Source organism: Atta cephalotes, assembly GCF_000143395.1.
Source record: "Atta cephalotes unplaced genomic scaffold scaffold00011, whole genome shotgun sequence".
NCBI lineage: Eukaryota > Metazoa > Arthropoda > Insecta > Hymenoptera > Formicidae > Atta > Atta cephalotes.
The window spans coordinates 613,477-627,088 of NW_012130075.1; positions in this window are offsets into that span (position 1 = coordinate 613,477).

Here is a 13,612-nt window from a genome sequence, read left to right on the forward strand (position 1 = left end):
AGAGAGAGAGAGAGAGAGAATTCTTTATATAGAAGTTTCGTAAAAAAATACTTATATGCTCTTTTTTAATTATTGAGCTAATACAATAAATTATTAGAATGTTGCTATTATTAGAATGCAATTGTATGTTTAATCTTAGCCGTGGAGGAGAGAAGAGACATTTCAAGATTCTAGTATATTACTGTACTTCGGTACTATACTCCATCGGGAATGATATTCGACATTTGCAATAATGCGGCGCGAGATGTTGGAATTTGCACTGTAAATTTCAAAGGCTCATTTCGATGTTCAAAGGCGTGTCGTCATACATTATTGCAATGGCGAATATGCCGCCCAAGGGAGTGCTGCTGCATCGGTATCGCAATAATGCACGTAGCTACAACTTTCGACATTATTGTAATGTTCCACCTTCGTCTACTTGGCTCACATCCACTTTCTTCGTATTCCCATAAGGAGGCAAACCGTTGATTTTAAATATTAATGTTTATTATGAACATTTATGTAATGTTCCATTGTGAACGTATGCTCTTTTTGCTTTTGTGAATGTATATCTCTAAGGTATTCTACAAGACAAGTTTAGCCAATGCAAGTCTGTGAAATACTTTGAGAACTGTGGAAACAACAGCCAAGAAGTGCATGCACTTAGCTTACTGTTAAGTTTACTCTGATGTATCTTCACGAATTTATAGAAAATTTTATATAGAGTGTCTTGAATGTTACGAAAAAGGAATTTTACAAATTACAATAATGCATTTCTATTTAATTGTAATCCAATCAAAGCTTTAATGAATGTAAAATTTTACGTTAATCTGAACTAAATTAAATATTAAATTGGCTTTCAAAACTTCATTTGTGCGCAATCAGGCATTACTTCGTATAAAATATAATAACTCAATATATAAGTACTCAAAAGAATAAAAAATAACACAATTTTTACAATGTTTAGGATTCAGAGTTATATCTTATATAACATTCTACTATAACAAAGGCAGAATAGAGGAAAGATGGTCATAAAACTAGAAACGTCTCGTTAGTGTTCGCCAAAGTTTTATGTACTATGCATTTTTCAGGCCTGTGCATTTTCAAGGATATTTTCCTTGAAGCACATATCTGGTGGAATAAGTCCATCGCATAACTTGAGTGGAATTCCTGATTACAAATATCATGAAAGAAATTGGTCGCTACCGAACGACCATTCCGTTCAGATATGAAAATTTTTATTAGAGTTCAGCATATTACGAAAAGAATGGGGCGAAAAGTATTACGAAATATTTCGCGAGCGTTGGAATAAAACATTTACGATGATTATGAGTCTCGTCTTTTTTTACTTACACATAAACAGTAAAGATTAAATTAAAACAGAATATATTTATTACTTTAGCTTGTACAATTTCTTCTCTTATGTATGCATTTATATCTTATAATTAATGGCTAACTACATCCGGTAGATAAATATTACTAATTATCTAAATATACATTCCTTTCTTATCTTTTGTATCTTAAATATTGTAATATCTTTCTTAAATAAGATCTTTCTCTTTAAATCAATTTACAATAATATCACATTTATTAATTATTGCATGATAATCTCATGTAAAACTCTAACATTTTTCCGCTTTTCTTCTAATTATAATAATTAATTTTCTATACTTATCCTACACCAAAAGAAAAGATTGGCTGCTGCAGCAAATTAAATGGTAAAATATGAAATTTTAATTGGCTGTAATCGATTAAAAATATTATGCCATTATTCAGTCAATCCTTTCTTTCAGCTTATGCTTGAATCAGTATAGATTAGTATAAGCATAAAATTTCGCGAGTGTGTGCAAAATATTTTTCTGAAATACAGCTCTTTTCAATGAATGCCGATTAAACTTTTCGTCTATTTTATAAATAGGAATATTAACCCGAGAATATTTTAATTATCTCACTTAACACAAGAAATTCATTAGCATTGAATCTTGGATAAGAATAAATGGTACTCCAATGCCACTGACTTTTGCTTTTGTGCTGGATGGTAAAAGGGCTCAATCAGAGTACGGAGATACGGTGAAATTAAACAGCCCGTACTGCGGCAAGTGCTCGGTCGCAAAAGAGTTAAACCGTGCGCATTGCATATACGAGTGCATCTCTATTCATCGTGAAAGCAGCGAATACGAGCGATCGTTACGCGGTCGGTTTCGTGGCACACTTATAATGCGATCGTGAATGCACAAGTGGTTGTACATTCTTTTTTTTTAATGATATTTGTTTAGAGATCTGTTTACAGAGCTGGCACACAATTAGCAGACAAGTAAGATATATATGCCAAGCAAAATATTCCATCGTAATTAAACTCCCGCTTTCTTCCCTTTGACGTGATAATTAACATTATACATTTTGTGGTGGCGACGGTTCCAGTCTCTCTTACACGTACGCGATGCATATAGAATATTAAATCTTCCAACTATGTGGAAACGGCGAGGTGTGCAAACATTTTAGCGAAGAAAATAACGAGAAAAGGAATGACGCAACTCGTATGCGTCGTCACGTGTTCCGGTTTATTTCGAGTAAACGAATTTGTTATATCTTATTCATGGAATACATTAACTCACCGTCAAATTGCAGCTCGTGTCCTCAAATAATGTGCGCGGCGTTTTCATTCTCGTTTGCGTTCGCTTATTTTCAATTCCTCCCTCTAAGTACTCTACTTTAAGAAATGAGTCGCGTGTCGAAGCTTGAGTCAATCGATCACGTCGTGCGAGTTTCTTTCCTTAATTCTATAAAACTTATGTGATACATTACGTCATACAGTCGGAAAATTATCTATACGCGTGTAGCAATTGGTGATGGATTGCTGCGAAGTTGTTAAGTTCCAGACTTATTGTTACACTTTTAGTTTAGTCGCTATTTTATTTGAAGCATGTTGCCAAAATTAATTTTAATAAATTGACGTCGCGCGCAAAATTTAAGAAACACGATTGCAAAATATATTTACAAGATTATTTAAAAATTTCTGAATATGGAGAATTGCAAAACACCGTGTTCTTTACATATGGAAGCAACAACTGAATCGATCGAAAAATATCGCCTGGTTTCCCTTCGTGTCCATTATAAATTTTGAGAAGGAGAGATGAACACGGTTAAAGATTGATCGACCATATGGATAGGATGTTGCGCGATCGTAAATTCTGCTCTGTTAACTTTGCGTTTAAATCATTCGCGTCAAATACAGCGCCCAACGTTTCTCCGAAAAAGTCTGGCAGATAGATCGAGCAGTTGCATAGGACTCAACCTTGCACGTTACTTTTCATGTACGGATATTTTATCGTTGTGCGATATTTTACATTTTCCACGGTAACAACCGCTCTCACGATCCCTTACAATTGAAATAAACATTCTTCTTCAGCGTGATCATGCATTTGTCTTTTAAAATTATTTTTGCTTGAGTAATATACCTTATCAAGTTAGCATGATGCTATTTGACACATTGTATACGATACACGATACAGGCAAATATAATTTTGTAATTAAGTGTATTAATTAAGACAGCGTGCCGAAGAAGTAGTTTGCAAGAGTTAATTGGATATTTTATAGATACCCGCGGGGCGTTATCGAGAAATTATCGTAGAAAGTCTGTGAAGTAATATTATTACACTTTAGATAACAATTAATTTATTTCGAATGATGCCAATTTTAGTCTCGTATCACACCTGATTTTGCAATGTACGTTTAACAGAGATTGAGTTTAAGCCCGCGTTGATCCTGGGCTTAGTAAAGTCCGCGAGTAGGTTAAAATTAATCTCGTACGTCTATACGATTTGATATATTATACATGCCGCTAATTTAGCTAAGTTCGCGCAAGATTCCAAACTTTACTGTTAAATCATGTAACTAGACATTTATCGGGACGTACACAAACTAGATTGAAGAAGACAAGTTCTTATTAAATGCATTCAGCACTAAGTTAAATTTAATTAAACTTGAAAATTGTCGTGTGAATCGATTGATGCGTATTATGAATTTTTTTATAGCGTTTAATTTATCTAATATTAATATTATTTCTAAAGCACTATTAACAGTGTCATGATTTACATTTGCAATTCGTTTTTTTATTTATTCTTGAAGTCATTTAGTTAGTAGAATGCAAATCACATATCGACGAAGCCTTTACATATTTATATATAAATATATTTTTGCATTTATTATTTATTAGTCATAAAACTATTTTTATGTTTCTCTTCAAAATACATCTATTTCTAATTATATTATCTATATTTAATTACATTGACTATTTTTATCTCTCTTAAAAACTTTTTTAATTATAAAATTATTTGTATTTTTTTGAAAATACATAATTCTGTGTAAAAGCATACATTATAAGCGAGGCACGAGAGCTACGTTAGGAATAATTTGAGTCATAAATCGTCATCCTTGGGAGAAAAAAGAAGGGATTTTTTGCGAAAAACGAATTCTTCGCTTTTAAATCAGGCATAGATATTTGCTAGGGAATTGAAGAGTCCCTTCCCTTCTTCTGAATAATTCCTAGTGCTACTGGTTTCAACATTATATTCTAGTATTTGCCCATTTACTTTGTCGTGACCCAAATACCTGTCTTCGTTTTGTTGTAAATTCGGTTTGGGAATAGATAGGTATGCATGAAGTTGATGCAAATCATCTTCGAGGGTCAACAGGTACCAGGTCAATTTGGGACAACCGAGAATAATTATGAGCGTTGGCAGTGATTTAGTGCGATGGATGGTGAATCCTATTTCAGGAGGCTGATAAAATCGCTTTTTTACGACAAATAATTGCATAGTGACGAAAACTGTCATCTTTTCCTTTTAAAATTTGCTCGCGTTCCGAACTTATTATACGAATTTCTCTTAATATTAGTTCAAGATAATAGGGCTTGCTCAACGACGAGAAAATATTTTATCTAATTTAACACGATTATATTCCATTATAATAATATTATGTTTATTATGTTTAATTAAAAATATTATATTACTTTATATTTTATATAATTTGTTTCATTTTATATAAGATCTTTTTATGGAGAAAAGGATTTTACTGACGAATCTAAAAATTTAGCTAGCTAGATACAGATCTGAATATAATTTTTAGACTCATAATTATATGTATGACGTTCAAGCATAATGAGCAACGCAAAAAGTTATGACAGTCCAGCAACCAGTTTGAGCATCCTACATAATTATTTTGATGGTTTAGTAAAATTATTTTCATCTGCATTAAGCTAAATTTTAAAATATTTCAGCAAAATGTTTTATGTTGTCAAATTATAATTTTTAAAAAAATATCTTTTTACATTGGAATACTTTATTTAAAACTACTCAATTTAAGAATACAGTTGATGTTTTGTATCTGAGCAGCATTCATCATTCTTTGCACGATTATCTTCGCAAAAAGGAATAGAATCGGCGTACAGTGTACAATGGTAATTAATGCAATTTATTTTGGAATGCACTAATTCAAGCGAATTCTCTCAATTGCGGGACCCGTATTATTCGACCAAACCGTAGAAAATCGATACAATGGGACGTCGTAAAATAAACATTATTTATTGTGTGAAACATTCACGAAGGCTCAGCACAATGGGGATGAAAAATATGTATTTCTTTTGCGAGGAAGCTGAAAATCTACACGCACATATCCTGTATTCAATTTTGTGATGTGAATTTTACAATATCCAACATAGTGAGCCTCTTAAACCGTACATTGGTATTGTTCTACATTGTTTCTTATCACTTTGAACGCGTCTAAAGCGAATCTCGTCGAGTTTAGATCGCTTGCGGACATTGCAAGGTATTGGTGCAATTTCGGGACGGTCGTGTTCGAAGATTATAGAGATGCAGTAGAATACTAGCTACAAGATCCGAATTTCATGTCAGTTATGAAGCATCGCGGTTAGAGCAAAGCATCTTTTGTAACGTGCCAATCTAATTGCTACACTTCTTTTTACATAAACAATAAGAGTCTTACTGGACCGTACATTTGAAAATTTAACAATAATAAATTAAAGTAATGGTCATAACGGTCGAAGCTAGATTTTTAATGCTTAAATAATTCAATCTGAATTACTATATACACTATTTATAAAAAATAGGATATTCTTTATTTTATCTTTTTTTATCTTTTTTTCTGAAAGGTAAAGTTTTTGAAAATTAAGACACACAGAATGAAAAGAATAAAAAGAATTAGAAATAGAAGGAAGCAACATTGTTTTCTAAAGTTTAAATATATTGTATTTGAAGTAGTTAATAAAAAAGAACAATTAAAAGTTTTCGTTCTTTTTGAAAAGAAGTAGGAAAATTTTGAAAGTTAGAGGAAAGAAGTGGCGAGAAAAAAGTACAGTAAAAGAAACGAAAAGCATTGATATTGCTTGCATCTGTATGCTTGCGCGTCTTGCGCGTGACGTGAGGAATGTAAAGAGCGTTCTGTCCATATGTATTGCATGTCGCGTATCGTCGTAATATTAAAAAGGGAAATTGCAACCTGTACGCTCGAAAGATTCGCTCACGAAAGTCGTAATGTGAACAAGTGATACCCGCGAGGAGAAACTTTGCCAACCGACCTTCTAGGCCCGACACTGAGGATTCTCTGTTTGCGAGTCAAACTTCCGGCGCGTCGTTTGCTCAAGGTAAATGTTAAAAGTTTCATTCGTGCGTAAGAACCTCATCGCAAACGGTGAAATAAAACGTACAAACTTTAAATTAAATCCGACGGGACATGTAGATCCGACCTTGCCTAGGCATACAACGTAGAAATTGGATGGCGAACTCTGCCAGGATTCTCGCGAATAGAACACAGTTTCTGCAATACCCAGGTGTACGTTAATCTTGATGTATCTTTTACAAACCTCATTTAAGATGGGACTTATGTGATGAAACTAATAATATCCGCAAGGACAAAATCTTGTTGTTGCATGAATTTCAGAGATATCCGATGTAAATTGGATTCTCGACTCTCGTTGGCTCTTCAGCCGTTCAAGCCGTGGCGCAATTCAAGTAGTAAAAGATATTGTGCGTCAGACAGAGCGAGAGAGTCCGTTTCATCCGTCCGCTGCGTTCTTGTCTTTAGTCTTTTTTTCTCATCAATCGAACACAATATAAGGCGTGAACTGAATCGAACGTGGACTATTGAATTGTGGGATAACCAAATCTGCATCAATATTAATTATCCGCATTGACAGGAGTCTATATTTATTGGCGAAAACTGACTACTACTGTACTACTCAGGTTACGCTTGACTGACCTTTAAAGGCTGCATCTGTTGCCTGGTTTCAGTTTAAAAAATATACATCTGAATGTTATATTGAATCGATTTACCACGAATTTTAATTGTTATGTGGAATGATAAAATGAAACGTAAAAAGATTAATAGAATGAAAACTAAGAAATCTTTATAGAGAGAAATAATAAGAAATTTTAATATACACAAAGCAAAAGTTATAAATTTTCAATTTGAGATATGTCAATTTATGATATGCAGAAAATACAACAATATAATAATATTGTTAGAATAAAGTCAAAAGTAATAAAAGTACTTGTTTGACGTTCGCCACTGACGAGAAAAGCGATTTCAAGGTTTAGAATTTGGCGATGTCAGTTTATCGGAAATTGCCCTCGTAGATTTGCTACAACTTCTACGTGAAATTGTAAAACTTCAATCCACTTTTTACGAATAAGCGAAATCTTCCAGCGTGACCTAGATTGTTATTGACGTAACATCAAGCGTTATTGTAACGGCCCTGTATGACCAGTCGATCACGAATATTTTTTACGTCAACACGACGCGCTATATCAGCGCGACAAGGATTAAAATTCTGCGCATTCGTCGTCACACAAGCATGATTGCGATTTTCAGACAGCTACCTACTAGAGTTCTATCACGATTTTTAATTTTTGCTTTTTCTCAGTTTTTCCTCACTTGATTTTCTGTTACTTATAATGTTTATTGTAGGATTATTTTTATTCATTTTCAAACAAAATATTATTTTATTTTTTTTAATTTCTACACTATTGAAAATACTGTAGAAATATTTTATAATTTTGCATTGCAATTCTATTCCGATAGTGAAACTACAATTTTTCATTAAGATATAAACGCATATTTTAAATTTGTATTATTTTCTACGTATTCTCTGCAATAATGAGCAATATTCAGATATTTAATCAGTTTTGCAAACAAACAATTTATATATCACAAAAATACAAAGCCAATTATGGACAATACAGATGTCTATGCGAATTCAAATTCTTTATCAAATAACAAAAATTATAAATAATTAATTTAATTAATGTGTTATTTAATAAAGAATTTGAATTTGCGTACGAATACCTAATGTTGATTTTGATTGGCATTTGCGATCAATATATTCTCTAGAGAGGCTTTATTATTCTCGAATAATTCATATGTTACGAAGTAGATATTAAATAATAAACATCAGTTAGTTCAATAAACTAAAGTTAGTTCAAATGCATACGACAGTAACATGGTTGTATGATGATATACAACCTTATATATTCTACTTGTTAGTACAACGGAATTGCGCGCACGCAGCATGCCAAGATGATATGCAGCGGTATTTCAAAATGAGAGTTAAACGCTCGGCAGGTGGTTACTATGTGTTCCTATCAGATGCAATCGCAGCTCGTCTGTCATATCTACAACGCTGTCCATCTGATCCGGACCATTTAATCAAGAGCATTAATCTAAATTACCTCTGGCAAATACATATATTTGTCTATGCAGTTTATAGTAAAGGCCCTGTCTTCGTCATGTTGAAAGTGAAAATTAAATGTGATAGTCCTCAATCTAAGAAGCAGGTTCACAAAATTTTAATTTAAAAAATAAATAATTTCAATGATATATGAAAGATTACGTTTTTTTCTAATTTACTTCGGTTATATTAATTATTATCTTTTTTATATGTAAAGGTTGCAGTCTTTTTATTTAAAATATATATGACGAATTTTACATTTTTACTTTTACGTACAATTTAATAAAGTCTTGTTAACATTGCTTCTGTTACAAGATATGTGTACGATTCGATGTATTCTACCAACGTATCGGCTGTCTAATCTTAATTAGGGTCCTCCTATTGTACGGGCGAGCTCGGTAAATATAGTATGTGTGCGTCTAGTAGTGATGCTGCTCGTGTTCAACAGCCAAATCTGGATCAGCAACGTTTATATGTACCGAACCATTTACATGTCATTTTGCATTTCATATAGTTAAGCTTTCCCCTTTATTAGTGTTATTATTATCATGTGTGATGAAGAATATAAAATAAAGTGCTGTAAAAACAGATAAGATATTTTTTTAAATAAAATATCGCGTGAACCATTAATATTTAAAACATATATTAAATAAAATTATTTCGATATTGAGAAGATCAGAGATTGAGATGTTTTATCATTTATGATTAGGTTTCTCTTTGAATTATCCTATTTATGACTTGTCGATCACGGAATAATTGCTTGGGCAACAGAAGTGAAGCTTCTGCCCGAGATGTAATATATATACAAGAAAATTACTATCGCGATGTAAAAGAAAGTCGAGTAAGTATTGGACGATGAATTCGTGCAGGAATACATACTAAGAAGCTCGCCGGGCGTTTGAATCTCACTTTGATACGCTGGATGCTGCGTCTGACGCAGACGGACTGTATCTACCGGGACGTAATTTCCCTCCAAGATACGCGGAGAAGGCAATAAAAACTGACTTCTCGCAGGAAGATCTGTCGTTGTTGAACCAACCGCAAGAATACATAAAAGGGGATAATATAGTTTCTAGAACTCAATGTTTGTTTTATTACAAAGGATGTTCTAAAACTATTGAATATCCGTTTTATCATGCATTCTTTGATTGAAATAGACAATAAAAAGATATCCAATGGTTTAAAAATACTGCGAATATACAGGAATTGAAATTATTTGCCAATGTTACAATAAAATCTTACAAATCAAATATATATGAGATATATAATTTTCTAATACAAGTTTAAATTTTATATATGAAATATATTTTGTATATTAAAATTGTATGGAATTTTATAAATACAAAAACATATAATAATAATAATGATACAAAATTAAATAATAATGTGTGACAAAAGTTTACCATTATACAATTATTCATTACTCATTCGTTATTATTATATTTACTAATAAATTATTTTAATCAGCACACATGAATTATTATCATTTAACATTAGCTGTAAGAGTCGGAGCTGTCGGCCCATTGTAATTTTCGTGAACTATTTCCATTATTGTACGCGATATTACCACTATTGTTTTGTGGCAAGTGAAACGCCATCGTCATTTGTGCGAGAATCCTCTCGGCTTTCTCCCGCTTTTTCATGGACTGTACATCACATTAACCGTTTTTCCTTCATTCTATCTCCTTCTCTTCTTGCATCTTACGGCTGAACATTCCCTCTCGTGCAATAAAAGCAAGTGGAAAGTGCTCGACTATATCTCAAGCTCCTATACGGTGTTCGTAAAGTACGTACGAGAAAAATACTAAGGAAAGTTTGCATCAAAAAGTAAGATCTTCTCTTAATTAATGAGGAAGTCTCTCTACATTTTATTTTTATGTTAAAAAAGATAAAAAAATTTAATTTATTATCTAACTCTCCGCAATGGACATGGAATTTTAACTCTTCCGTTAGGAGTTTCAATAGGAGTCTTCGAGAAAGGAAACAAATTTTTTTATTGTTTCGGATTATATAAAACTCTGAAAAAATTCTGATATATTTGTTAAAGCTTTAACGAATTTTTACTATCATAGAAATCGGTTTATTTTTTACAGATTTAAATTTATCTATTAAAGCTTACAGTTCGCAATTAAAATATCGATGGTGCCTTTAAACTGACAGAGGATTAACCCTCAGTTATCAAATTTCAGTCACAGTCACACTATTATCACACTAGTGCGAATTTGGTTTTTCCATTTTTCATCACGTGTAACTTTGAAACGAAAAAAGCAAAAATAATTCAATTATATAGGTTTTTGGAATAAAATTTTCTTGGCAACCCATTAGTAATAATAAAATTAAGCAAAAATATTTTATTTTATTGCAAAAAATTGTTAATTAAGAAAGCAATAAATTGAAAAGTTACAGCAAAGTGAAAATTTTGTTGGTGCGAATTCGCATTAGTAGTAACTGGGATTAACTATATTGTATTATTTACGTAAGCATATTTTTTCGTACATTTATTTAAGATTTTGTAGCAAACTCTATTTATGTATATGATTATATAAATTATAGTATTATATAATAGTATTAATAAATAATATTTTGCGCGCGTGAACATAATTCAATTCTTATTGTTTTTTGTGTATTCCGTTTATTGTATATTTTAACAGAGGTTAATATACAAATATGTCGGACGACTCTTTCGGTGTTATCACGTCGACTATGAATGTTATGTAGAGTGAAATTATTATAAATGTACACGTATATATTATGGCAGGTTTGGTGACATACAACACACAACGATGACGAAGTTCATGACAATTTATCAAGACGTGCGTGCGAGCGACATGTATCGCGCGTCTGCCGACGAAATCCAATTTTCTACTTGGACGTGGTTAAAACGATACAGCGATTAATAACGTCTCGGACAGCTTGAACGCTTCGTCGTCGAGAGAATGGTATTCGACAGTACAAATTCACCACCGCGTCCAAGTCGCGGAACTGTGACCGAGATAAATGTGAGAGCGCGGTGAAGAAGAAGAGATATTGTCCCGTCAAGAAAGTCAAGATAAAAATAACTGCCTGTTTCGCGAGTGCAAATCATCATGGCAATGTAATTCTCGAGAGTAATAGCATTGTTTAAAGCTCGATAAGACTAAAATTTTATTTATATTGTAGCAAGATGTCATATATCCCCTTTCTATGATGCAGTTATTATAAGGCATTATTTATAGGATTAAAAATCAGGGTCTCTGTTTCTCTCTCGTATATAAAACAATCTGAAATAGATAAGCGCTACTATTTCGTCGTTGCACAATTTGCAATTGTTCGTGTATATACAAATCTTAGATATGAAGTAATCCTTTTGCTCAGATAATTCTGCATCTTATCTCCTATGGGTTGTATTAGTTCTTTGAAGGTGTATTTAATTCCACTTGTAAGTTTCCCCTCTGAATATCCAACTCTGATTGCTAATCTTTCTCTTAAAGAAAGTTGCTGAGAATATCAGTTTCAGACTCGTTCCAATTAATGGAATTTAGTTTGGTTATTTAACTTTGAAATATATTAAAAATTTTAAATCTATCTAATTTTTCTCTTTCTGTTACTAATTTCTATTATTCCGACAATTTGAACGAAATATCTAATATTCTTATTAAAATATAAAATTATTGCTATAAAATATTACTTTATATTTATATCAAGAGACATGTCTCAAATGCATATTTTATATATTTTTTATATACGTATATGTTACATGATTCACGAGACTTGTAAGGTCAGAAAACACTAATAAGTATGTACCTTGAGATTATCGGATAATCAAGTTCAATCGATAACTTGATTTGTGAATTATATAATAAAAGCATTTTTATTTTTTCCTCTACATACTCTACAAGCGTATATTTTACGATGCGAAATCGCTGAATTTTACACTGAAAAGAAAATTTAAACCTTAAAATATATATTTCTTCGAATAATACTAGCAAATAAATATTTACTGAATACATAAATGATAGGTAAATTAAATTATAATAGTTTTTATATCAAATAAATATTTACATCTAGTAAATACATCTAGATTTACATCTAGTAAATAAATTTACTTAGAACTATTTCAACAAATATTTATTAAATTTTAGTATCTTTTTTTATACTTTAAGAGATGTTGTTTTAAAAGATATATTTTTAGGAGTCCTTCGTTGACTATTGGAAAGAAATTCTTTTGAGTTCATTTTGAATATATTATGCTAATTCAAAAAGAACTCGAGAATGTAAATACTTTTTTGAATTTAACTGGATCAGTTGTGTTATCTGGACATATTTCTTTGGCGTACATGAAATTTGCTTTTTAATCCGCAATTTTTTTTGTTGTTAAAGGGAATGATATATATCATGAAGTATGATTATTTTAAGCTCGTTTCGGACAAGTTTATATATACCGAGTGCTTTCAGCTGTGCGCACGTCATGAAAATTGAGAGAAAACACTGTCGTCGAGTATACTTTGAAGCGTATACCGATATGGTGGCAAATGTGTACGACAAAGGATATACAGCATACACAATATAAAGTATACATACCGTACGTATGCATACTCTTTGTTGCACTTGACTGCACTTATGCACTTCCCGGCATCATAACTGCGTTACATTATGCGTTTGCGGAACCAACGTAACACGATAAGGCGGTTTTCGCGTAATGGTATATCGTATATTACTATTAGAAAACTCGTTTCGTACCGTCAATGAAATATTCGTGGCGATATCATGAAAAATCTTTGCCGATAAAAATCGTCAAGCGATTCTTCGCGAATAACTCTTTTTTTCTTAATACCTAGCCTAGGACGAAACAAGACAGTTTCTAAGAAACTTTTTAATCGTAAAACTTTAATAAGTTGGTACCGGAATATA